This window comes from Crocodylus siamensis, chromosome 8, assembly GCF_052110815.1.
Source record: "Crocodylus siamensis isolate JL-2025a chromosome 8, ASM5211081v1, whole genome shotgun sequence".
NCBI classification, from domain to species: domain Eukaryota; kingdom Metazoa; phylum Chordata; order Crocodylia; family Crocodylidae; genus Crocodylus; species Crocodylus siamensis.
The window spans coordinates 68,948,594-68,973,648 of record NC_143402.1 but is presented as its reverse complement, the minus strand read 5'-3'; the positions used below and the strand labels follow the sequence as shown (position 1 = coordinate 68,973,648).

The following is a 25,055-nucleotide window of genomic DNA, read 5'->3' as shown; positions in this document are numbered from 1 at the left end:
TCAGCCCAAAAGGAAATACCACTTGGGGATTACTAAACACATCAAACAAAAATAAAAGTGGGACTGTGAATGTCTGCTTCATGGGGCAGCTACCTGTTATCCCTCCACCAACTCCACTTCACCCCTTCCTACCAACCTTCACACAGAGGGCACCTGAATCTTGATGCCAAAAAGCACATGAAACACAGGTTATGATGATGAGTCACTAACCTTGTGCTCCAGCAGGATGCTGTAATGGGGAGTGAAGTGCGTTTTAAAAATTAATGTGGAACAAATAACAGTTTCCACAAAATAAAAGTTTTCCATTAATATCATATTATGACCCTTGCTAAAAAGACTTTCAGTCTCCAACTGCTGCCCTTCCCAGTCCTGTCTGTCTCGACCCCATCTTTCTCTCCTCCTCCCCATGCACTTTTCACTTCTCTGCAGTCTGTACAACAGCTCTTACAAATGGCTAAGAAAGCTTGAACTTCCCCTCTTTAGCCCAGAGCTTGCAACTCTTTACAATCCCGCGTGATCTAATCAACTTCCCTCTAATGCAAAATGTATGTTCTAATTCTAACTAATAAAGTGAAAAGCAAGAAGAAAACAGAAAATAAAGCCATCAGGCACGAGACTGATCTGTGTTTGTCTTAGTTTTAATTCCATTATTGCTTTGAAATGAGGTCTAGATATTACTGTTTCGACATTAACAGCTGCTCCGATTTCCCTTCAACCCCCCGAGACCGGGCTCTAATGAATCCTGCAGCCAGAAGAATGCTCTTTAACCACAACAGCAGCAGATCAGACAGAACCAAGGATTCGAATATCTAGCACAGCTAATACCTGCCTTTTCTCAAAGCACTACAAAGGAGTAAAATCTGCCACTGACATGGGCCGAGGAGCGAAGGTAATTCTGGGTACGCACAAGAACCAGAGCGAGATAGCCTGTTTAAAGTGCTCACAATCCATTTACACTTCATAAAATTCTCAGCACTTTAATTTGTAACAAATGCAGTGACCACACCAACTCTTATTAAAGCTACTACCATAATCTACAGTCACTGCTCTCCCATGCCACCACTTACAGCAGTGGCACCGCACTGGTTTGGTACACCCCCGTAGCATCTGCGTTTCAGACAACAGCCTGGCAAATCTCTACTGACCACTTACTCACGATGGAAACTATTGATGGATGAACAAGCATTTACTTGTATTTAATCAGTCAGAAGGGTAAAAGGGCAGAGAGTAGATTTGGCTTGGACTGGGCTATTCTCCAGGCCAATATAGTGAGGCTGTAATAAAATAACTAAGCTGAGTCACGTCTCAGTTCCCGGTAGCTTCTCCCCTTCCCCACCCTCGACCCTACTGGGGCTCTCTTCATCAATTAAGAGTTTGCTCTTAAATGCCCCCACTTGTCCAGTGCTCAGTTCTTAATACTTGGCCGCAGGGCTAAGAAAAACGGTATGCAATCTATTGGCCAACGTACCAGTTCATCAGACCACTCTCAAGCAGGACACTTGCCGAGCCACCTCATTCAGACAAAAGCCTAAGTAAAGAGATTGCATCCTATTCTCTGCGAGTCAATGCACTTGCATTTACTTCCCACAAAAGCCAGGCAAAGCTCATCAGCTCAGGGCCCTTATGCAAGAATATTTTGGTCAAGACTTTCAAATCTCGAGATTTTCAGGAAAGCAACAACGCTGCTCTTCACTGACAGAACTGGGCACAGAAAGAGAGGAGAAGTGGTCTCAGTTGACGAAACCGCACAGGACTGAAAAGATCAAAATTAACATCTTCAGTTACTGAACCAAAAATTAAATGCTAGCTCAGACTTTGAAGGGAACAAGAATAATGTGCTCTTATGATGAGTCTTATCAATCAAGCCACCAGATGCATTCAGCACTACCTGCAATGTTTTGGGTGGTATTCATGGCTAATGTGACACAGCTCACAGAGGAAAATAGCAAGAGTGATGGCCATATCTGAGAGAACGGTGGCAACAGATTATATTAGGGCCTCAGCAGCTTTGCTATTCACTTCAGCGGGAGCAAGGGCGAACTTCAAATTCAGAAGAAAAGACGTCCATGTCCACCGATGATCCACCTCTGAATTCCCAGGTAGCAACCATGCATCTGGAAATCCCTTGGATCACCAACCATCATAACAGAGAGTGAGCAGAACCTGCTAGCAAGTACAGTAGATTCACTTAAGGAGGATTTTCTTTCTTGATGCGTAAGAAAAGTGTTTTCCCTTTCCAAATCAGTATAGTGTCCCACTCCCAGGGAGATATGATATTTCTATCCCACATACGTGGAAAGTACTTGTCCCCCTTTGGGCATGCTGGCTTATTTTTTTCCCCACAGCCAGCCACTGTCACATTTCAGCAGAAGGCTAGAGTTTGGTGACTTCAAGATGATACCTAGGAAATAGGGCTCACACTTCTTACTTTAAGAAAACCCAATCCAAATTTAACAGAGGCTGGGCCCCAGTCCAAATATCTGGCTCCAGACACCCATGAACTTACAAGAAAAACTTAGTAACTCCGGACCATCATAAATTTTCGATCAATAGGACTGCAGTACGCCAAAGGCTCAGGAGGGAATTTTTTCAAAAGTGCTCAGCATTGTCCTCATTTTGCTTCAATTGGTAAAAACTTTCACTGGTATCAGTGAGAGCCAAGTCAGGCCAGCCTTGTGTGTTTTTGGAAATCCAGCCTTACAGCCTGCTGACAGATGACTCACAAAGTTATCCCCATTGTCGCACAGACCTAGCCAGTCTTTTCCATCCCACTGCTAATAACTTAGCCTGAAATCACACGGAGGGCCTTCCTGCTCCAGGCGTCAGGACACAGACATTGCTTCTGCCGTTTCTTCAGGTGAATGTATAGCAACCTTGTGTCACAAGAACCGTATCTCTTGAGGAGCTGTTCGAAGACACGACTGTTTCTCTGGCCTTCCCATTTGCAAGCAGTTCGTTCTGTGGGCAGCAGGAGCTCACTTTTCTATGCCACGGCATGGGGATCTGAAGACGATCCCTTCTCGCTGGGCACGGTGTTATTTGTTCACCCTGCTCCAAAACCCCAGTCACTTCACTTTCTGCAGGCCACTTTGGAGCGGCCCGCAGCCGGTCTCTCCGTCCGTGGTTTCTCACCTCGTGTGAGCCATGCGGACCTTTTAGAGCAAGTGCCACTTCTGGAATACCATCCTCCGATTCCCAGTCACTCAGTTCGGGTACAGGTCACCCGCAGGACCCTAACTCACCAGGCTCAGCCTTTACTCTGAAAACAAGTATGTTCTCCGCATGCATGGAGTACCACAAGGTAAGAAAGTTGTGAAGTTATAGTTTTTACTAGGATTTTAGCCCATTACTTAGCATGTACAGGTAAAATACTGGACTCCAGCCTAGTCTTTACCTCAACTTGCCAATGCATTTGAGAACTATGCCTGCCAGGATTTGAGCTCCTAACAGCTACCAAGTATTGCCCATGCCCATCCCCATAGAGGAACATGCCTTTCTCCCTACCAAGCAAGGACGAGGCCTAGGAACTGAACCTTCTGCGGCCTACGTCACCTGTCAACATCCGAGAGGCTGAGTTAGAGCTCATAGTTTTGCTTCTGGGCTGTTGAGCTGTCCCTTGGACACCCTCCAGAAGTGCCATTTGGACCTGTAAATAGCATACATTTGCTCCTATGCTGGGGCCTTGTGCTGGCCCTCTGCACTGAGAAGCCCAATAAAGAAAGAACCCAGCGCCTTAGAGCTAAAACCCTTTCAACCCCCCTTCCCTCCCCCGCCCCTCCAATCACAAACACAACCATGCTTTTCTCAGTGTAGATTATCTTACCAAATAGCTAACACAGTGCCAAGGCAGAGGGTCAGACTGCACGGGGCAATGTTTTAATACAAAACAGATTCCTCTTGTAAAACAACGTGGTATCTGTCAACTATATTAAACAACCAGGAAGTGCTGATGCCACTGCAAATCAGTGGGGATGCATGTGATTTTATAGTCCAGAGTCGCTGCTGGGGAAAGCACATGCCGCACTAGTGGGATCAACAGAAGTGCTTTTGCTAATCCCACCGTGCACATATACACTAAACAGGCCTAACATTCATACTGGGTGTTATTCAATAGGGTTTGTCAGATCTTATCCCCTTCTCAACAGGCCTAGGGTTCAGGAAAAGACAAAGTAGAGAGTAAGACCTCCTTCTCCCAAACGAATCTCCCCCCAGCTCTCTGATTTTCATAGCATCATAGAAAACTGACACTGGTAAGGACCTTTGGGAGGTCATGGCAGTTAAGAGTGATGTTGTTGTAGCCATGATGGTCCAGGAATTATACAAGGGGCCAGGATTTCTGGGGCACTGATACCTTTTATTGGACCAGCTGCAAGGCTGGAACAAAGTTAGACTAGCTTTTGAATGCAACGCATTCCTAGATCATCTAGTCTAACCCCTGCTCACCTCTATCTAAATTAGCATTTCTCTAACTTGTTCTTAACACTGCACGAACAACTCTCTTGGACAGCTAGCAGGCGCAAATTCCCCCAAACAACAAGAATTCTCTAACTTGTCACAGGCAAAGCCGGGAGACAACGGCACCGTGAAGAGTCCTGCCATGGCCAGGACAAAAAGTAGCTTATTAAAATACACTAGAAATCCAAGGAAGAGGACCAGCCCAACACTAGAGGGGCATGGAAGTCCCCACAGTCCACGCTGACCTGACCAGGGAGTATAACTCCTTCCTGATCCAAACTACAGCGATTAATCTGACCCTGAGCAGAGGAGCCAGACCCCCACACCAAGAAACTTTAGGTTTTTTAGTCCCAACAGGAGCAGGAGCAGAAGCAGGAGCATCAGCACACTCCTGCCAAAGCCCCCAGCCTTGACTGCAGCCAACCCCTCAAAGCTTTTGGGGAAAGTAAAACTAAACCCTGACCCCTGTAACAGCAGGAAGAGGGTAAGGGGAAGCGGGGCAGAAATCCTTTCTGGCTCCTTGGGGCGAAGCCCAGAAGCATGGGAAAAAGCACTCCCCTTTTCAGTTCCCCCTCTCCTCAACCTAGCAGCAGGCTGCAGGTCAGCAGCTTTCCCTTTACCTGATCTTGCCCCTCAAAACTCCCCTTAATTTGCTGAACGAGCTAGGCGCTCCACAGCCATCCCCAGGAGGTCCCTGCCCGATGCCTGTTGTGACGTGCTTGCTTTTGGCCACGAAGAGCGGTTTGAACGGCATTGTTCTTGCTCGAGGGACTTTAAGCACTGCCAGCAAATACATTAGTACGAACATAGCCGCTGAGGGGAAGGAGATCAGCTTTATACATCTTGCCAGGCTGCTTTTCTTCTGCCTTCATTCTCTCCAACTGTAAATAAGGAGGCCTGATCCGGATTAAAGGCCACTGTCGGGATCAAAGGTACTTTGCTATATACTAATTGATTTTTCCCTGATCCTGCCTTTCATATCCCATAGCAGCACGTCACACTGAGTGCGTCCCAATACAGCCAGGCCCTCAGAGCAACTCCACGCCACCCGTGGAAAGTCCTTATGTGGGAGCTACAAAGCAGCTTTCGCCCCCTCGAGCAAGGTCCTTGTTGTGGTCATGGGGCCGGGAGGATTGCTGGGGTCAAGGCAAATCCCAACATTACCACACCAGCAATTACACACACCTCACTATCATGACTGGAAGAATAACTTAGCAAAGCAAGAAAAGGCAACGGCAGGCAGTAGGGAAGGTTGCAATGCCAAAACTAAAGGGGAGATCCCGCGAGGTGCTAAGTGCCCTCGACTCCCACTGAGGTCACTGGCGGCCGATTCTCAGGGCCGCGCGGCCTCTGCCTGAGCAAGCACGGCATTCATTGAGAGGCCTGTCAGCTGAGCCTTTCTGCTTTCGGCCTGAATCACACGATGTCCTGGGGAGCTGACATCTGTAAGAGACAGGAGAGCAAAACCAGGCAAATTTCCCATGAAAGCTGACTGCATGCGAGGGGGATTTCTTTCCTCTTCAGCATCAAGGACAGCAAGCCAGGCGGCCTGGCTGCGTCTTATCTCAGCTGGAAGTTGCTCTTGGCATCCTTCGCTTCTCTCAGCAAGCTGAAAACTCCTAGGGCAAGGAGCTCAGATCTCCCCGGGATCCGACAAAACTGGAGGGGAGCGAGAGCCACAACAGACGCAGGTACCAGCCAAGGGAGGGAGTGACGGGCACGTCTCAAAGCACTGGTCTTTCTATAAATAACATTGCTGTGTACACAACCACTCATTCGTGCCGTGTACAAATATTGACTAAGCGTGCTGCTCCCTGTCCTCATTTTCCTGCCTCCAAAGGACTCTACAACCCGTAGACCCGAGCACGTGAAGGGCTGCCTACCAGCCACCAAGTCTTGCTGACTTCACTGGGAACTGAAGGAGCTCAGCACCTCACAGCATTGGCCCAGAGCATGCTTTTGCCATCCACTACAACAGCCAGTCCGGGGGGGCCCGGGGTAAGCTTTGCTCAGGCCACTGAGCTGGTCTTAAGGCTATGAGACAGTGGAAAGTTCAGTTTGTAACTACAGCTAGCATTTCTGGGCCCCACATACTCAACTATTTTCTTGCGAATCTAAAGTTACATGGACCCAATTACTGGAGAGTCTGCGCACCTCCCAGCTGTCAATACACTTGACCTCACAACCCCTTTAGTTGGGAAGTGCTGTTAGCTCTATTTTCAGGGCACGGAGAAAAAGACAAAGTAAATTGGATAGGGTCACGGAGGAAGTCTTTACGAATGTCATTCCGCGGGAAATGGTGAAGCAGGCACTTGAACCTGGGTTTCCCGAGTCCTTGGCCAACATCTTCATGACTAGCCTCTCCTAAATAATTCACTTGCAGCAGCAACTGAGATCTGAGAGGGAGAGAAGGAAGGAGGTGCTCTCTTTGGCTTCAAACGATCATAAAACTTCAGGTCTTGATTAATCATTAAGAATACATGTTTAAATTAATGCTTGATAGCAAAGGACTTCTTGCAGGACTGTTAAGCTTTACTGGGCTCCCACACTGGGGAAAACAGTCAAGGAAGTCACATTCTCAGCATCAAAGCTGCCACCAAGAGGAAACAGCAGAAGGCAGAAATAGGCAAGGCAAAACTGGTAGATCTCTGTTGTATCCCAGGCAGGACCTGGAGCTTCGCAGACAGGCTCCAATCATGAAATAAGGGTCTAGTTTCAGATCCAGACAGCTACTGCTACAGTTGTGGGTGTCAAAGCACTTCACACAAGGCCATAAGCATGAGGAAATGCATTCCCCTTTTCTCCTCATTGTCCATCTTCTCTCCATTGTCCAGCTGTATTCACTAGTTGTCTCCAACAGCAAGGTCTTTAAGGATGTGTTTTTACACTACCTGGTATGAGACCCTGAGCCCAGGACTGGGGCTCTTCGGTGTTACAGGAATGCAAACAACATCAAGAAAAACAGAGCTCAGAGAAGTGAAGCGACTTGTCCAAGGTCAGGAGAAGTGTTGGGGTTGAACCCAGATCTGCTGACTTCCGGCCCTATCCACCGGGCCACCTGGTCACAGCCTCTCTCCAAAGATCAAACGTATCAGGATTTGGGATTCTGACTTAGCCCTACTTAATTCAAAGCTTTACTTTCAAATGCATTGCACCATTTATTCCAGACAAGACTGACCCCCCCCGGGACCTTTTGCTACTCTCAGCAGAGCAAAAGAGATGGAGTTCGCCTTTAAAGGGATTTTCCTTTACCGCACAGACAAGTTCCAATCCCAGCCAAGTGGAGAGCACAGCAGATTAACACTCGCCACAGCTTGTAGAGTACCCGAGATAGAGACAGACAAACATCTTGCTGTTTAGATGCTCCGTCACTCTCTGTCCACAGGACAGGCACAAGCGACAGGCAGGCAGACACCTGGACTAGTCATAGTAAGAGATAAGGGGTTGGGGTCCTTCTCCTGGCACCTGTAATTTTCCTGGCTAAATGCATGTCAAGCATTGTCATCCTATAATGCTGCTTTAAATGCTTGGACTCATTTTTTTCTTTCCACATCTGGATAAATTCTGCTACTGTGCTCACCAGCAATATCAGAGAGAAGTGCACACAGCTGCCTAAAATAAGACTCCACCTGAACAAAGCCTTTTCTGCAGTTCAAAGGAGTTCAGATAATTCTCCTCTCATTAGCTCCCAACCCCAGGTGCCTCTGTACACGGGCCTGACTGACTGGAAGTGACAGGGCCAAGTTACTACAAGGAAGCTAATTCCCAGGTGAGTCCTAGTCCACCTTTGCAGATTCAAGGAGCCAAACTTATTCTGGGTGCAACTCCAGGGACTCAAAGGGGAATCTATTAAAAATCGGGGCACATATTTAAGTGCTTTGATATGGATTTTGGATGTCTAACTTTAGCCTCCCACGCTTGAACTTTGGTGGCTTTACTCTCTCTAGGCCTCAGGTTCTGGAAGCAACGAAGAGATCATCACGTACCTTTTACGCACGCCGCCAAGTGCTGTGAGAGCTGCAGATGGCGGGTGCTCTTCAGTAAAGCATTTAGTACTTCCTTGTTACACTGCAGTTTTGAACACTTGTCTATACGAAGTCATTTTCTAAATTAGGTAAAAATGATGGTGAGCTTTGCAGTCAAACGTGGATATCTTTGAAAAGGAATTTCTGCCCTTTTTTCCTCTTGAAGGACAGTGCCCTGAATTAAGCCTCCCTGTGGCCCCTTTCCTCAACTCTGCAAGTTCTTCTGGGGTGGGAACTAACGCCAAAAAAGCTCATGTCATTTTGGATAACGCATCCAGAAGTTGGACTTATTGCTCCACTCTTCTGAAGACAGAAAGTTGAGACACCCCAAGCTGACTAAACGCATTTGGGATTTATTGACCAGGGTCGCTGGACAGATCTCTCTAAATCCTGGTCTGTATTGAAACAGTCATAGGAGAAGTATATCAAATCTAGTCTCCAATTTCCAGTACTTCCTGAATTTGCCCAGATATGAAATGCTGCATGATAAACTGCACCATCACTAGTTTTTTGGTATCACTGAAGAAAACTAGACCAAAACATTAGGATCAGGGTCCAAGAGCTGAAACTCAACTTGTCTTGAAGGCGAACAGAAACCACCATGTAGAAGGGGGAAGTCTACAACAAAACCATGAATCAGGAATCCCAATGTGGTGTCCAGAAGACTCTTACTCCCCGTCTCGCTCAGCCATTAAGTCATCCTCCTTGCTGAGCAACAGACGGCACAGTAACAGATGCAAACAGGGTCAGTCCCCTTTCACATAACCCTCAGCTCTCCTCTTGCACATAAATGCTTGGGAAATGCAGAGCTCCAGTCACACGGGTGGGGGGCAGGGAATACAACCAAAATACTGCTGTGTAGGGGTTGCATGGAGCTCACCGCCACGGCATTAACTCGTGAAGAGCACCCTGAGAAGGGAAATCTTTCCAGGTATGCATGGGAAGGAGTTTCCTGCTGTACCCAGAGGGTGCTAGTCAGCTCTTACCACCTGCCCCTCTTCACCAAACAGCACAAGAATCACGTACAGCAGTGGGAGGCACGCCACAAATGAGCCCCACGCCCACAGAGTGCCACTCCTCTTCACCTTCCCAATCTGTGGCTCAGCGCTCTGCTTCCTGCCCTGTGCTCCCTGCCCAATTTCCTGCTCTGCTTTCTGCTCCCTGCCCTAGCAGCTGCTGTGCTGCCTGTCCTCTCCCTGCTCTGCTGGGCTGCACGCACGTGGGGTGGTCGTGATGCTTCTGGCGCTCGTGCAGCAGGTTGGCCACCCCAATGTCCAGCGGAAGTCTGCAAATTGCAAAAGCCCCATTTCCTGAAAGCAGCCTCTGCCTTTTTGCTCATCTCTGCCCCCGCCCCCAGCACCCACACGGGGACAAGTATGGCGCAGGACGATTCCAGCACGTCAGCCTGCAGTGGATGTGCACCACAAGTGTGGGGTTCAAGCCAAGGCCATGGCAAGACCCCAGAAAGCTGGAATTGGGTCCTAAAAAATAGCCAAGAGGCTCTGAAAGGAGGCGAATAAACACAGGGCCAACAGGGTGTCATCTTTCAACCAAGTCCCATCAAGTGTGGAACAAAAACCCAAGGGGTTTGGAGCAGAGAACTGCACACTCTCTACCCCATCCTCACTAAGGCTCCACCACCTACTGCCTCAGGGAGTGATCACCCGTACAGTCCTGAGCGCGGATCCAGTCTGCTGCAGTGGACAAGTGGACAAGATGCTTGATATGGGTAGAAGACCAACACGCTTTGCTTCAGCATCAACTAAACCAAATTAAACCACTCAGACCCAAATCAGCACGGGGGCGTACCACAGCTGAACGGAGACCTGGGTGCCATGAACGTGAGCCAGCAATGCGATGCGGTAGGTCGCAGAGCAAGTCAAACACTGGCATGCATCTACCGAGGCATCTCGAGCAAGGCAAAGGGTGTCATCCTCCCATCAGGGGTGCATCTATTCACCTGGGGTGGGGGACAAGAAATAATGGGCACAAACCGACTGAAGATCGCTTCAGGCTGGACAAGGAAAAACTTCTTTACAAGTCAAGTGCCGAGAGTTTGGAACAGGCTTCCCGCAGAGGTGGTACAGTCACCCGCCCTGGCGATCTTCAAAAAGCATCTTGATGCCCACCTTGCTGGAGTCATCTGACCCAGCCGTCTTTCCTGCCCAAGTGCAGGGGGGCTGGACCCGATGACCTGTCAGGTCCCTTCCAGCCCCTAACAACTATGACACTACACAATAGTGTCATGCAGGAAAGGGTTCATCACGCAGGTTGGTCAGTCAGTCTAAGGCCTTACAGGCCAAACCAAACACCTTCATTTCCCCTGGAAAAATCAGCGAGTGGCCACGACTGACTACAGAGCAGTGGCAACAGCTTCAGTTTCCAGAGAGTTCACTTGTCACAGAGCCCCCTCTCAGTGTGGCACAGGTGGCCACAGTAGCTCTACAGCGGAGAGGACAAAAGCTGGTCACTAGCTAGGAGGTGGGGAGCTCCTCACCCCAGGAAGCAGATGTGGTTACCACCCCCAGTCCTGCCGATGGCCTCCCCACCCCACCAGCACCACTTGGCACTGCCCAGGCTGGGCCTTTGCCAGCCAGCCCTCACGCAAGCCCATCACTGACCTGACACTGTAATACATTGGCATAATTAGCACTTGCAGGTGCCTTCTGCTTCAGGACCGCTGTGCTCTATGGAAAAGCACGATGACGAACAAAGGGACTACACATGCCTCCTAGCAGGGGCATGCATGTCCTTAATAAAAAGTAGGGGGTGGGGAGGGTTCAAACAATTGTGCCACCAAAGACCAGGGGGTTAGGATAGGCTAGCAACAAGGCTCTATTTGGTTTTGCTGGCCCAGCGCATGGAGAGAGTATATTCCCAGCTTCCCTAAATATCTGCTAGCTCTAGTGCGTGTCGAGGGTGTCCGAGTGCATGGGAGCTCTCCCCTGCCTCCCTTCCCCAGCAGGCAGGGATGCATTGCGAGGGGCTCTGGGTTAGAAGCGGCAAGCCAATCAACTCCAGATGTTAACTCTGCAGCGATGGAGGGGGCGTGCGAGGGAACGGGCTAGCCAGGACGAGCAGTCTGGAACAGGGGGTTATGGGAATAACCTCTGGCAGGAGAACTAACAACAAGAGCAACAATTAAACAGCTGGGTGGGATTGAATGGAGCTACTACAGAGCACTTCCTCCCCCCACCTGCTGTTGACAAGGAGCTCAGCTTAGCAGGGCACAAGTGGAGCAAGAAGGTGAGGCTGACAGCGACCCTTCTACGGAGCAGGACTGGGGCTGCTCTGCCCTCCAGATTTGCAAGGACGGGGAGGAAATGCCACATTTCTTTGCTTCCAACATCAAGCTTCTAAAGTGGGATCCTGTCGGGAAAGGAGCTGGCATCCCTCCCTCGGCTTTCGCCCGTTACAGACAGCTTCTCACCCTCCCCTTCTAAGGCCCTTTTGTGGATCTCTCCCTCCTGGTCTCGTGTCTCTAGGCTCCCATTTATCAAACACATCCCTTCTTTTATATGGAATGCCCTGAAATATCTCCCTGGTGCCCACTTCTGGCCTACTGAAGACCCTTTAATCGTGGCTACGGCTGGAGACTCAGATGGGGACAGGGAGCACTTCATCTATTTTTTTTTTAAACTTCTATAGAAGCAGGTCCTTGTGTGTGACTCCTACCCATAGCATCCAATGCAATAGTCAGCGCCTTGGGGCATGGACTACATTAGTCTTTGCAGTCGCTTGCACAATGTGACCTAGACCCTGTTGTGGGGCCTCTGGGTGCTCTGGAAATAAAAAGGAAGAATAGGGGTAATCCCTGCACGGGGAATGTAAATAATCTTGTAGCAGGGAACATGCTTATAGGTCAGGGCTCCCACCACGTGCTTCCCGTTCAACACAGGGATTGCCTGGACAGGCAGAGCTGCGATAGATGCAGCATAGGCAGGGCTGGACACAAGCATGGGTGAACCAGGCAGCTGGCAGAAAGGGGGCCCAAAAATCGTCATTTAAAAATTATCATCATCATGATCTCTGGCGAAGTGGGGCCCAAGACTAAAAGTTCGCCCGGGACTACCAGGAGTCTAAGCCCGGCGCTGAGCATAGGCATAGACATTAGCTAAAAGAGCCGGACACAGAAATTTCGATTCCAGTGTCTTCAGACATAACTTCCCACCTAGACATTACTGTTATTTTTAACAATATTAGTACACTAGAAATACCAAATGTGGATAAGGCACTGGCCTGCAAAGCCAGGGATTATAGGTTCATGCTCCATCTGGGGTGATTTTTTTTTTTTTTTTTGAGACAATCAAGAGGATTGGAAGAGGTCCAGAGAAAGGCTTGACCCACAAGAAGAGGCTAAAAGCATGACATATGCACTGCATGACCCAGAAACAGGTCACAGAGCCAAGGGTAAGTTGAGCACCCTCAAGAAAGGGCATTAGCAGCAGGAAGAACTGCTGAACTGAGCTCAGGGCACAATGGCCAGCTGTGATGGGGCAGACTGGGGCCAAATGAGCAGAGTCGATGGTGGAGCAGTGGCCCCAAGGCAGCAGAATCCCTCTCTACTGGAAACAACTCCACTGGTACTCAGGGAATAATCCTGCGCTGCACTACCTCATCTGTGCTTTAGGATTTCCCCATGTCCGACGGAGAGCAACGTCTTTCCTAGCTGTCAGAACGAGTTATCAGCATCCAGACCAAATTGAACTGACAGGGACTGAAATTCAACACCATGCAGCGGATCAGCCAAGTCCTGCACATCTCCAAGTCCAAAAGACAGCCACCCAGTCCCTCCGGTCTCCAAAATTAGAGCACGTGTCCTGCTGCTACCCCGTCTACAGCGTGCTGTAGACATGTCTCCTAAAAGTCTGCACTGATCAGCTGTCCCACGAGGATCTCAGCGCCTATGTACAACAACGCATGGAGATTGTAGCAGACAACCGGTAGTACCCCATGAACAGTGGAACTGACAGCCCAGTCTAGCGGGTCTAAATATAAAAGGTGCTCAGATATTCCCAGACCCGACAGCCATCATTAGAGGAGCACTGCCAAAGAGTCAGAATTCGAATATACATGTGACTTTTGCACACTTCTCCGAAGAGCACCCAGCCCCTTGAGATGGGAAAAGTGGGCTGCCTCGCTCACAGCCAACACACCCTGCCACAGGCTGACATGAGCTCAAGGCATCTCATTGTGGCCACCGGACAGGAAGGTAGAGCAGCTCAAGACACCCGCCCTCCTAGCAGACTACGGGGTTGGAAGAGGAGCGCCACAAGACCTCAGCACACCAGGCCGCACCCTGCATCACAAGGGAGTACAGCACCGACGCCACAGGATTGTAGGGCAGAGGAGGGCAAGGGGCGACTATGCAAGCTCAGGGCACCAGGTCCCTACCGGATCACGATGCACAAAGGAGGGAGGGCTCCAGGGGCTTGCAACACTTGGCCTGTGTCATGGTGCGGTTTACACCAATTCCAGCTGCCAAAAGCTCCAGGCACTTCCTGCCCTCGACATCTCTGGAAATGAGTTTGATGCACGTCATTTCATCTTAATTACAAAGGGCGCAGTCTAGATCCCACTCCTTAAGAGTCAGACATTATGGATATGTCAGGCTGGGCCTCTGTAATTAGTGTCAGGCAGGGGGCTGGCAATCAGACCTTCGCCTGATGCTGCAGACACCTGTAGGGGAACCGGCCACACCACGGACCTGGGCAAGTGACTACAGTGACTAGGGGGAGGCAGCCCCCTCGTCCCAAGGTGCTTTGGGTTTTTGCTCCAACTCTTTTTCATATAGAAATCTTCAGGTAAGCAGGAATACAGGGGAACTTGGCACTGGGGAGGAACCGTGGGAGCACAAGGGGCGAAGGGGAGCCACGACGAGGGGGTACCTCACAAGGGGAGAGGACACGTGGCAGGGAACAGCGTGCAGTATCTGGGGTCGGAGGATCACAGATGCACAGGAATCCTGCACCACCGACATCACCTCCCACGCTGGGTCCTGTACTGCGTGCCCTGCATGTGGCCCAAAGCCTGCTGCCAGCCAGGTAAGAAGCAGAGCGTGGGGGGCAGCTCACCCTGCATCACAAGGGCGGGTAGCACCGACACCACCTTTTAAAACAGCCTCTCTCTCACAGCAGGCGCCCCGGGGTGAATTCCTCTGCTCCACCAGAGATTGCTACTGGCCAAGCCCCCCCACTTCACATTCAGCCACAGACGGTGCGGATTTGACTGATCTCCAGCTGTTTGTATTTTATGAATGCCTGGCTTGGGTTGTATTAAAACACATGGCAGAAGAGTGAGAGGGGGAGGGATGGAGATGGGGAAGGAAGGAAAGAGAGAGACTGAGGAAAGAGGGAAAACAAGGGCTGGTGAAGTCACTTCTGCTGGAGCACGGTGCTGAGGCTGGTCAGGTAGGTCAGTCTGGGAAAAGCAGGAGGGGGCGTGGGATGCACCCCAGCACCTGGGTTCTCACTCATCTGTGCCTGCATATTGCCGAGCCTCCCCCGCTGGGAGTAGGATTAGGAAGCTGGTTCTCCAGGCAGCACTGGATCCCACTGGGAAACCCACCTGGGGGGTGAAGGGCAGCAGCTGAGCAGGCAGAGTCATGTCAGACACTGCTTGGGAACTTCCTGTCCCTCTTCGGTGACAGCTCAGGGCCACATCCCACTATCTTACACCAAAACCATTAATTTCAGGATTCAGCCTAGAGGTGCAGCCCCTCAGGGGACTAGCAGGGCAATGGCTGCAGCAAGGGATGACGTTCTCACTTTGCCACGGCCTCCTGGCTAGCCCTAGAAAGGTTACTTGGCCCCTCCGTGTAATATATTTCTGGAGCTGCGAGACAGGGCGGACACTTCCCTACCTTGAAGGAAGCCCCAAAGCTTTTAATAGGAGCAACTTCAAGGCCATATAAAAAGCTGGGACACAACTAGCTTTTTCAAGGCACCCCTTCAGCTCTCCAGCAGTCGGCTGCTCTCCCCTTCCTCAACAGAGCGGGGATCTGACAGCTGGCCATTGCCCCGTTTCCACAGAAAGGGGAAAGTCTCCATCTGCCCAGAGCCAAATGTGTCATGGAGCTCCTTTTGCCATAGGTTGGCAGGGATGGTTTCAGATCCCTTGCCAGATACACCCCTAGGGTCGGTCACTCTCCCGAACCAGCTAAATCTCCTCTCGGAGGCACTGGAAAGGGAAAGAAAAAAGTGACACACAAAGCACTTTTCATTTGCAACTTGGAAACTTTTCCTAGCAGGGGGTTCCCCAAAGTGAGGGGAATTTCTGCCCTGAGCTGTTTACTTTCCATAATTCTGCAAGTTTCACTTGTGGTTAATGGGAATCCAGACACACTTACAGCAGCTGCCAGTCATCCCGCCAAAGCAGAGCACACGGGGCTAGGATCCGTGCAAACACCACAAGAGCCTGGTGGCCACAAACCCTGGCCAAAAGACACCAGCCTGCTACAGGGATGGGGTGGAGAGGCGAAAGAGCCCAATCTCCACGTTACTCAATCCTCACATTACTCCTTTCCACAGGGGGAAGGAAAGATCTGCTCAGCTCCATGCCCTCCAGAGCCCCAGAAGAAGGGGGTCCCCTGCCAAACCACTGCCACGGACAAAGGTCCAACCTTCTAGGCAAAGCAGAAACAACAGGCTTCTCCTCTCCCGCTCCTATCGCAGTTAACATCAGACAAGGCTCTCGCATCAGCCCGTGCTGGACAGGCAGCCCAGAGCTCTTCCCCAGGTCCCCAGATGGACGGATATGGCCCAGCACAAAACTCCAAACAAACAGCACCATAAAACCAGTGTCCCACATTACTCTCCCCATGCTGGGTTGCAAGGCACTGGCACAAAGCACGTCTCAGAAAAGGAAAGCACCCCCCCCCCCAAGATTAATTGTCCCTTTTAAAATAGGATAAGTGGAAACAGACAGGAAAGGAAGAAAGGGGAGGGGGGGGAGGAGAGGCTTATTTTTAATCACTCTGTTCTGTGAAAAAGCTTCATGGAAAGAGGAGTCAGTCGTTTCTTTGGATAAAAGTGTCATCCATCACTCTGCTTGTAGCCCCTGCTCATTAGCTGGCTTTTCCCCCCCAGGGAGCCAGACCACACCCTAGTCCCCTGCTCCAGTGACACCGATCTCCTGGGGGGTTCAGAGGGTCCCTCTCAGAGGTTGCAAAGGGATTAAAGAGGCTGCTCTCCATGGAAACCTGTGTATTCAGTGTTGCTTTTTTAAAGGGCAAACCACAGCCCAGTACTTGGAACTCAACATCCTCTTTGATTTTTACTTCCCGCTGGATGCCCTGGCAGCTTGGGACCCACGTCAGTGCTTAGGCTTGCACGGATGAGCCTCCCCTGCAACTCAGGACTAAAAGATACCCTACAGGAAGGACGCAGATCTAGCACACTGCTGTGGACACAGAGCAACGCTGCAGGGATTTGGGGCTGTTGCTGCATCACACTGCCCAGTGCTGTCGATCTGCCCCTGCCCTAGAGTCCTATGCAAATATACCTCCAGGTGCAAGAATGCATGGGCCGAAACCAAACCTGGGATTGAGACTGTTGCAAAGCATTGGCGGTTCAGATGTCCATGCAAGGCTAAGCCAAATCGGGCTGACCTCAAAGTCCGAGGCTGCCCCATACTCCATGGGGTGCTCAGTGCAGGTTCATGGAGCAACTGCTCCAAGCTGAGTCCCGAGTGTCTCCAGACCTGCACTTCGTGCAGTCATTTTGTGCAGTGGGGTCCCCCAGGGCTCGGTCCTCGGGCCCGCACTGTTCAACATCTTCATCAATGAGTTGGACGTGGAGGTAAAAAGCACCTGTTCAAATTTGCTGATGACACGAAGATGTGGGAGGATGTGGGCACGCTAGAAGGGAGGAATAGGCTGCAATCGGACCTAGACAGGTTACAGGGGTGGGCGGACGAGAATAGGATGGGATTCAACACTGACAAGTGCAAGGTGATGTACCTGGGGAGGAACCGGCACCGTACCTACAGGCTGGGGAACTCCCTTCTCGTCAGGGCAGAGGCAGAAAGGGATCTGGGGGTCATCATTGACTCCAAGATGAACATGGGCCGGCAGTGTGCGGAGGCAGTCAGGAAGGCCAACCACACCTTGTCATGCATCCACAGATGCATCTCGAGCAGGTCCAGGGAGGTGATCCTCCCCCTCTATGCGGCACTGGTCAGGCCGCAGCTGGAGTACTGCGTCCAGGTCTGGGCGCCACACTTCAGGAGGGATGTGGACAACATGGAGAGGGCCCAGAGGAGGCCACTCGCATGATCAGGGGGCAGCAGGGCAAGCCCTACGAGGAGAGGCTGCGGGACCTGAACCTGTTCAGCCTCCACAAGAGAAGGCTGAGGGGGATCTAGTGGCCTGTTACAAACTAGTCGGGGGGACCAGCAGGCATTGGGGGAGTCCCTGTTCCCCCGAGCACTGCCACAAGTGACCAGGAATAATGGTCACAAGCTGGCAGAGGGTAGGTTTAGGCGCTACTTCACGATCAGGGCGGCTAGGATCTGGAACCAACTTCCAAGAGTAGTGCAGGCTCCCACCCTCGGGGGTTTTAAGAGGAGGTTAGATGCTCACCTTGCTGGGGTCGTCTGACCCCAGTACTCTTTCCTGCCATGGCAGGGGGTCAGACTAGATGATCTGCTCAGGTCCCTTCCAACCCTAGAAACTATGAAACTATTTCCAGCAGCGCTGTAAACATGCCCCCACACCAGGTTGGCAGCACTGAGCATTTCCTTTGCACTGCTGCAGGGCCCAGGGCTGCAAGGCACTAGGCCCCTGGTACTGGCTGGTTCTCCTCAGTATCCTACTATTAGACAGCCTTAGATACAAATGCTGTTATTCATATCTTTCTTAGTGTCATTTGTCTATGGCAGCCACTGCTGCAGATGCCTTAGGGCCCAACTGGTCTCCCTAGAGGGTGCCAAGGAGGCTGGAAAGTCTACTGTTGTATTGCAGCCCACGCTGAGCATGCTTGAGAAGCCCCGAGATGCACGAGAGGAACTAGCCAGAAACTGGGATGTTCAAGAGGAGCCTAAAGGAGTTGGATGCCCAAATGCTAGTGGATTTTAAATGTGACAAGTGGTTTTCCTGTCCCATCCCCCCCCCTCAATAGCCTTTTCTCTCTACCCTCTTTGGGGCCATCAGAAACTCAGGTAGGTTTAGTCTTTTCCTCACTAGGGCTCCTCTCCCTCTTGCTTTCCTCCTGGGGGATCAGAATCAGCAGTGACTGCAAATCCTGTCTGGCTTCCCCAGGCCAGTCCTGAGAGAATGAGTTTTGTGGACTTTCTCATGCCAGATAAACAGAGCTAGCTGCAGTCACATGGGCAGAGCTGGGTGAATGCTGACAAGGAAAGATCGCTGCTAAGCTTTGGGGGTTTTAAGTAAATCTTTCAGCTACAGCCCTGTCCCCTTGCTTCGCAGATACAGAATCAGAGAAAATGAGGGTTGGAAGGGACCTCAGGAGGTCACATCTAGTCCAACCCCCTGCTAGATCATCCCAGCCAAGGCTTTGCCTAGCTGGGCTTAAAAACTTCCAAGGATGGAAAGTCCACCATCTCTCTGGGTAACCTGTTCTAGTGCTTCACTACCCTCCTCGTGAGAAAATTCTTCCTAATATCCATCCTAAACTTCCCTTGCTGAAACTTGAGCCCATTGCTCCTTGTTTCGTCATCTGCCACTGCTGAGAACAGGCCAGCTCCATCCTCTTTGTAACCCCCCTTCAGGGAGTTAAAGGCTGCTATTAAATCCCCTCTATGCTCTAGCCAGAAAAATTCTTCCTTGCAGGACTGGTCATGGAAAGGCTGAAAGTTTAGAGAATATCAGGCAATATTCACAGAAAGCAAATTGATCGGTTAGTGCAAGGGCTTGCACTGGAAACCTGACTCATGCAATTACGGCTTTGTTCAACAACGTGTCAGAAATCCAGCATATTGGCCCCTATACGGCCAATCAAACATGATCGCGTTGAGGATGATCAAACACAAAACTTGCAACACACGATTTGCAAATAGTGAATGGAGCCAAGATTCCTTTCATGGAAACGATGTGGTGAATTAATTCACGTAGATTTAGGAAAGTTGCAATCAGCTTGCGGACAGTCTGAGGAGGGAACGAGATGACATTTTTCAAGTTAATAAATTAGTGAGATAAATTATTCATGATGAATTGCTTGCCTGACTCTACATCCGTGTGAGAAATTGAGAAAGCAGCAAAAGCATACTGCGGGCTCCAGCAGGAGCAGCGCGAGAGCTGGGATGGCAGCTGGAGAATCAGAAACCAATGAAGCATTTGATTTAGGTAGTTCCAAGAAGAGTTCAGCTCGTCACGGTAATTATGGGTTTGGTCAGTTCTAATCCTGGAGACGGAGCAACTGGAGGAAAGATGGCAGCTAGGGATGTTATTCAGGGAAGCAGGCTCAATGGTGGAAAGCCCAGACATGGGAGATGGCCTATCCACTATTCCAGCCTCTTCTCACCACCTGACTGACCTTTCATTTCACCCTTTACTCTCCAAGCAGGGATTCACTAAGAAGCTCCTCTTGCCACATGCCACCCCCCAGAGACCATGTTTCTTGGCTCATTGTCATTTTCCACTGTCCTTCCAGAAACCTCTCCTAGGCCAATGGAGATCAGAGGCCCGTGACCTTATATCTCTACTGATAACTCATCATAGCAGCCAGAAGCATGCATCTCTGGAGGATACTCAAGTAATACATGGGTACATCCTACATGGGTATGTCCTGTTGACAGCACTACTCCTCTCCAAAGCATTTGTAGTTCCTTCTTCTCACCTTCCTGCTGTGTGCTAAGGAAGCCCTCTGGCCATTTCATAGGCCAAAAGGCTGGGGGATTTGCTCAAGGTCACCGAGGGAGTTCAAGTCAAGACTGGAACTCAAGAGCTCCCGATTCCCAGACCATTGCTCAAGCAACAGAAGCTCACCGTCATACTGGAAACCACGGCCTGGTACAAATGACTCTCCCGGGGCTGAATTTGCAGCCTACATCAAGAGTTGGATTTTGCTCAAGATCCTTGTCCCAGTGTCTCAGGGAGCAGTAGCTCTCATGCATGAGGGTCTCCTTGGAGGTTGGCCTGATCTTGGTACTTTATTATGCCCTCCCCGCACACCCACATCCTTATTCCAGGTGTTTTCCCCTCCCACCCCCACCCCACCATGCATTTATAACATTGCAGCTTCCTCTTCATAGTGTGAGGCTCCCAGCTGCAATTTTGAAGGCTGCGTTGTGTGATCACAGATAACTCTCGAACATCCCACCAGCTCAGCCATTTGATTTCACAACTAGCACAGTTATGGATCCAAGGAATAAAATGAACAGACGTGTCTACAAGCAACAGATGCAAGAACCCAGATGCTTTGAGCTAGGCATGGATGCACAGACTCCAAGGGCCCTTTGTCCTTGCCTTTGCCCAAAACCTTCTGTACCATCCCATGCTCCAAAACGTCCTCTATTTGTCCCGTAAGTGTTCCAAAGAGTCTAGCAATCGCCCGTGTACAAGGCCAGACACATGAACGCTCATGCTCGACCCAGAAAGTCTCTCAGAGGGTGGTATCCACAACATACTTATCTTCCCTAAAGATAGTCAAAATTAGTAAAAAATAGTTGTCCCACTACACCATCTTGGATTGGTACACGTGCATTTCAATCAAACTTGCTCAAAGAAGGAGTTTTTGGCTCATGATATTTAAGGCTCATGATGTTTTCCAATGACCCAGAAAGTCTCTCAGAGGACCATATCCCCCAACATACCTATCCTCCCTAAAGACAGTAAAAAGTACCTCTTTTTGTCCCACTACACCATCTTGGATCGGTACACATGAATTTCAATCAAACTTGCTTGAAGACGGAGTCTTTGGCTCATGATGTTTTCCGCTTGACCAGCAAATCCAGCAGAGCACACTAACCCAGAACACCATGACCCCATTGACGGAGACATTCACCTGGGTTATAGCGGACCCAAATGGAAACCTGCTCCGTCATTGGGGGCATCTCTCTTCTTTGTTTTAAATGGGAAGTTGAAGGGTCTCATTTCCAGGTCGTATTCAAATCCTCCCAAGTTAATTCACAAAACGAGACTCTTGTTTTTCTGGCCAGCCCTGCCTGCCTGTGATTCAAGTTGCCACCATTATGGCAGGAATCAGCTCTGTATTCAGCCCAGCTCTCCAAACCCTGAAAGTGCCATTACCAACAAACTAGTGAGCCTTCTAGTTTAATATCCTAATGCTTGCATTGGTCTGTTATACCCAGAGGGGAAAACTCCCAGGTAAATTCCCAGAGCTACCTAGATGCTGTACATAGCTACTAAAAGAGCTATAGCAGGTTCGGTGTTCTGGGCGTCCAGATGAGAAAAAGGACAGGCCGATTCCTTCTCGTGGGTCACAGCGTTACTGGTGGGGAATTACTTTTAGCAGCGGGGCCCAGGGCATGTGCAGAAGGGGCTTAGGATATAGGAGGAGAGGAGGGTAATGGAGGAGCGGGTGCAATCAGCTTGTCTGACCTCAGGCAGGATACGGCTTTTTGGCATTGTTCTCGAGGACATCCACAGCTACATTACTTCTCAAGCTATGGTGGCTCATCTTCTCCTCTTCACTCCCAAGGCATATCCGGCTCTGGGCTCAAATGCTGCCTCTTCCCAGCCTGAGTCTTAAGCACAAGTGTCCCAAAGTCCCTTCTCTCTTCCATGCCAAACTTGACATGATCTCAGCATGGTATTTTTCCTTCTTAAAGAGATGTCACTCCCAGTCAGAGATTTCCTTTCCATTGACGTGACCTCCAGTCCCCCGAGACAGACAATGTCTCTGAGAGTCATTCTCAGGATTATAAAAACCCGCAGTCTGCTATAAACAAGTGCTCTCCCTCTACGGGGCAGTGTCAGGGAACCAGAAGCTGGGAACCTAGCTCTGGGGAGCAGAGGGCAGGGGCTCCCATTAATTGATCCCTCACACAAGCACCCTTTCCTCCAGTAGGGCAGAAGAGAAGGAACTTCAGGGTTGGGATAACTCCCAGCGCCACAGATCAGTTCCCTGCCTTGCAAAAATTAAATGAAGTGGGGGAAGGCCAGGGAGGGAGGGGGAGGAAGAGAAAGAGCAAGCGAGCAAAGTTAAGTTCCCTTCACAGGGCTGAGTTAAAGAGTCAAAGTAAGACCACGCACATCACCCTGGCCCTGGCTCAGGTCTGCAACCGCCGCAGCTCAACACAGGCACTGCTCCGCGGGGAGAGGTACAGGGGCGAGGTTTGAATTCGTAAGGATGTTTAACCAAAGCATTTGCTACGGGAGGCGAGGGGCATACGGCGGGTGTTAGATGTGCACCTAAGCTTTGCGATTCATACCCTTCTCAAGCGTGACTGCGCATAGGAGCGCTGAGCTGGGCTGTCGGGGCAGGGGGGCAAGCTCAAGGGACTGTCAAAGGGGTGGCACGCAACACCCAGCTGGCCCCTTACTTACGCCGAGTTGAAGTCCAGCCTGCATTCAAGGATGCAGCTGGCTTTTGCTGCTGCTCAGGGAGTTCGAGAGAGGAGGTCTGCTGCCCTCTGGGACGAGGTGGATTACATGCAGTGTTTGTTTCATACCCTGCATATGAAAGAGCTGAGCTAACACATACGCTGCCCATCTGACCTGGAGCATAAGAACTTGCTATAAAGCAAGCACTGGGAGGAAGGGAGGAGAGCGCAGTAGAGGAAGTGATGGGAGTAATGGAGCATGAGAGCAGACTAGGAAAGAGGAGGGATGGAGTTTTCTTCAGTCTCCTCTGGTTTCTCCCTCCTCTGCGTGGGAACTGGACCCTCCCAATGAACACCCTCAGCCTGAAGGGGACAGCGAGGGCCCAACCTGCTGCTTGGCCCCACAAAACTTTCTGTGGGACCTGATGTTGAGCCAGGGGAGCTCTCCACAACAGGCAGCCACAAGCTCTTTCCCCTTGAGGGCAGAGCAAGGGGATGCTGAGCAGGGCTGGGGGTGGGGGCAGTGCATTTCCTACCTCTCTACTACTTTCTTTTTACAGATGGTCACATACGGAGGTTGTAGTGCAGCTTAGCACTGAATCTGAGCTCTCTTCAGGCCACCGCTATAGCCACAAGAGCAGCTAGATCCTTTTGTCCCACGCATTTGCTCTCAGCGAGAGTCCCTTGATGCCTCGGCCAGCCAGCACAGCCCTCAGACAGGCTCTCCAACTCTTCAGAGTTTTCCTTGGCTCCTGTAAAGTCTAACGCAGCACCGTGCCCTTTCCAGGTCATTAGTGCAGAATGTGAATTAATTCCTTTGGGTTATAATTAGAAGAGACTGAGAGGTTAAACAAAAAAAAAAAATTTAAAAAAACAACTGCAACCGCAGCAACACCTCGTCTCACATTGCACAGGGCTTTCTGGAGTCACATTAAAGACGCTCGGTGGCCAGAATAAGGCATGCTTGGTCACATGCTGGATTGCTATACATCAAGCAAGGCCAGCTTTTCACCTAAGCAATTCAAGAGATGGCAACTGGAGAAGCAGGAGGGCGAGGCTACCAGACTGGGTCACAGGAGACGGGGACTATTTCAGGATCTGTCACTGCTGTGTTGGGTGACAGACTTTGCCTCTTCTCTTCTCTTCTCTTCCCCCCTCTCTCCCTCATCCCTCCTTTGACTATGTAGATGGTCAGTCAGGGAAACAAGGGCGTAGAGGCCTTTCAAGACGTACACAGGTCTTTAGTGGGATTGATGAAGCGCCTAAGTAGGATAGGCTTCTAAACTCCTATTGGAAACCACTGGGAAAGATGGATGCTGAACTTGGGCACTTTTCCAAATCCCACTACCAGCCAACCTGCATCACAAATGCCTTCGATAATCCAGTCTTAAGGGCTCTTCAGGGCAGGAGGAGCCAGCCCCTAGGCTTTTGTGGGGCACTGTAAAATGGGTTTTTAATCTAGGTGATACCATAAGGAGAGCAGCTAACAGCAAGCCACCCTGGGAAGCGCCTAGCCCTTAACAATTACAGTTTTTCAGCATCTTGGGGCCCCTGGGTCACAAGGTCAGGCCTAGCACTGAAGAAATCCCTATTCAATCATTGAGAGAGCAAAAGGGGGCAGACTGCAGTGAGGTTTTTGAGGCATTTCGACCTATTTCCATAAACTCCAAAATAGGGTCATACGCCCCAGGAGAGCAGAGTGGCTGTTAGGTTAGCAAACCCATCTGGCCTCCCACGGAAACAGCAGGTGGCTAGAAACCGAGACTGCCAAGATATATAATATTTATATACATCTATATTTTAAGAAATCAAATATAAAAATTATCCGTGCGAGTAACATGCAAGTTATGACCCTGGTGGACAGAAGCCAGGAAGTTGGTAGCTATTCAGAGCCACCTCAAAGCACTGTGCAGACAGACAAATTAATAAGGACTCAGCCCACTATGGCACCCATATTGCAGAGGGAAAGCTGCAGGGGGAGAGATGTCGAGAAGCAGGTTCTCAAGAGGCCTCAGCAGCCAACTGATGCCCAACACTTTGGGCTCTTCTGAAATCCAGACCTAAAGTGCCCCACTGAGAATTGATGGACACTCAAATCTTTACAAAACCTGG

At 50.3% G+C, this 25,055-nt stretch overlaps 1 protein-coding gene and 1 long non-coding RNA gene across 5 annotated transcripts in view; one reads left to right on the top strand and one right to left on the bottom strand.

The window, feature by feature from the left end:
* The window catches only part of LOC149858996 (ATP-binding cassette sub-family C member 3-like), a 345,108-nt gene that overhangs the window by 267,596 nt on the left and 52,457 nt on the right, over positions 1 to 25,055 (bottom strand). The window lies entirely within an intron of this gene.
* On the top strand, positions 14,396 to 16,560 carry LOC149858997 (uncharacterized). The gene is made up of 3 exons (XR_016443724.1): positions 14,396 to 14,524; positions 14,615 to 14,696; positions 16,010 to 16,560. It is a non-coding gene; the product is annotated as an uncharacterized LOC149858997 (long non-coding RNA).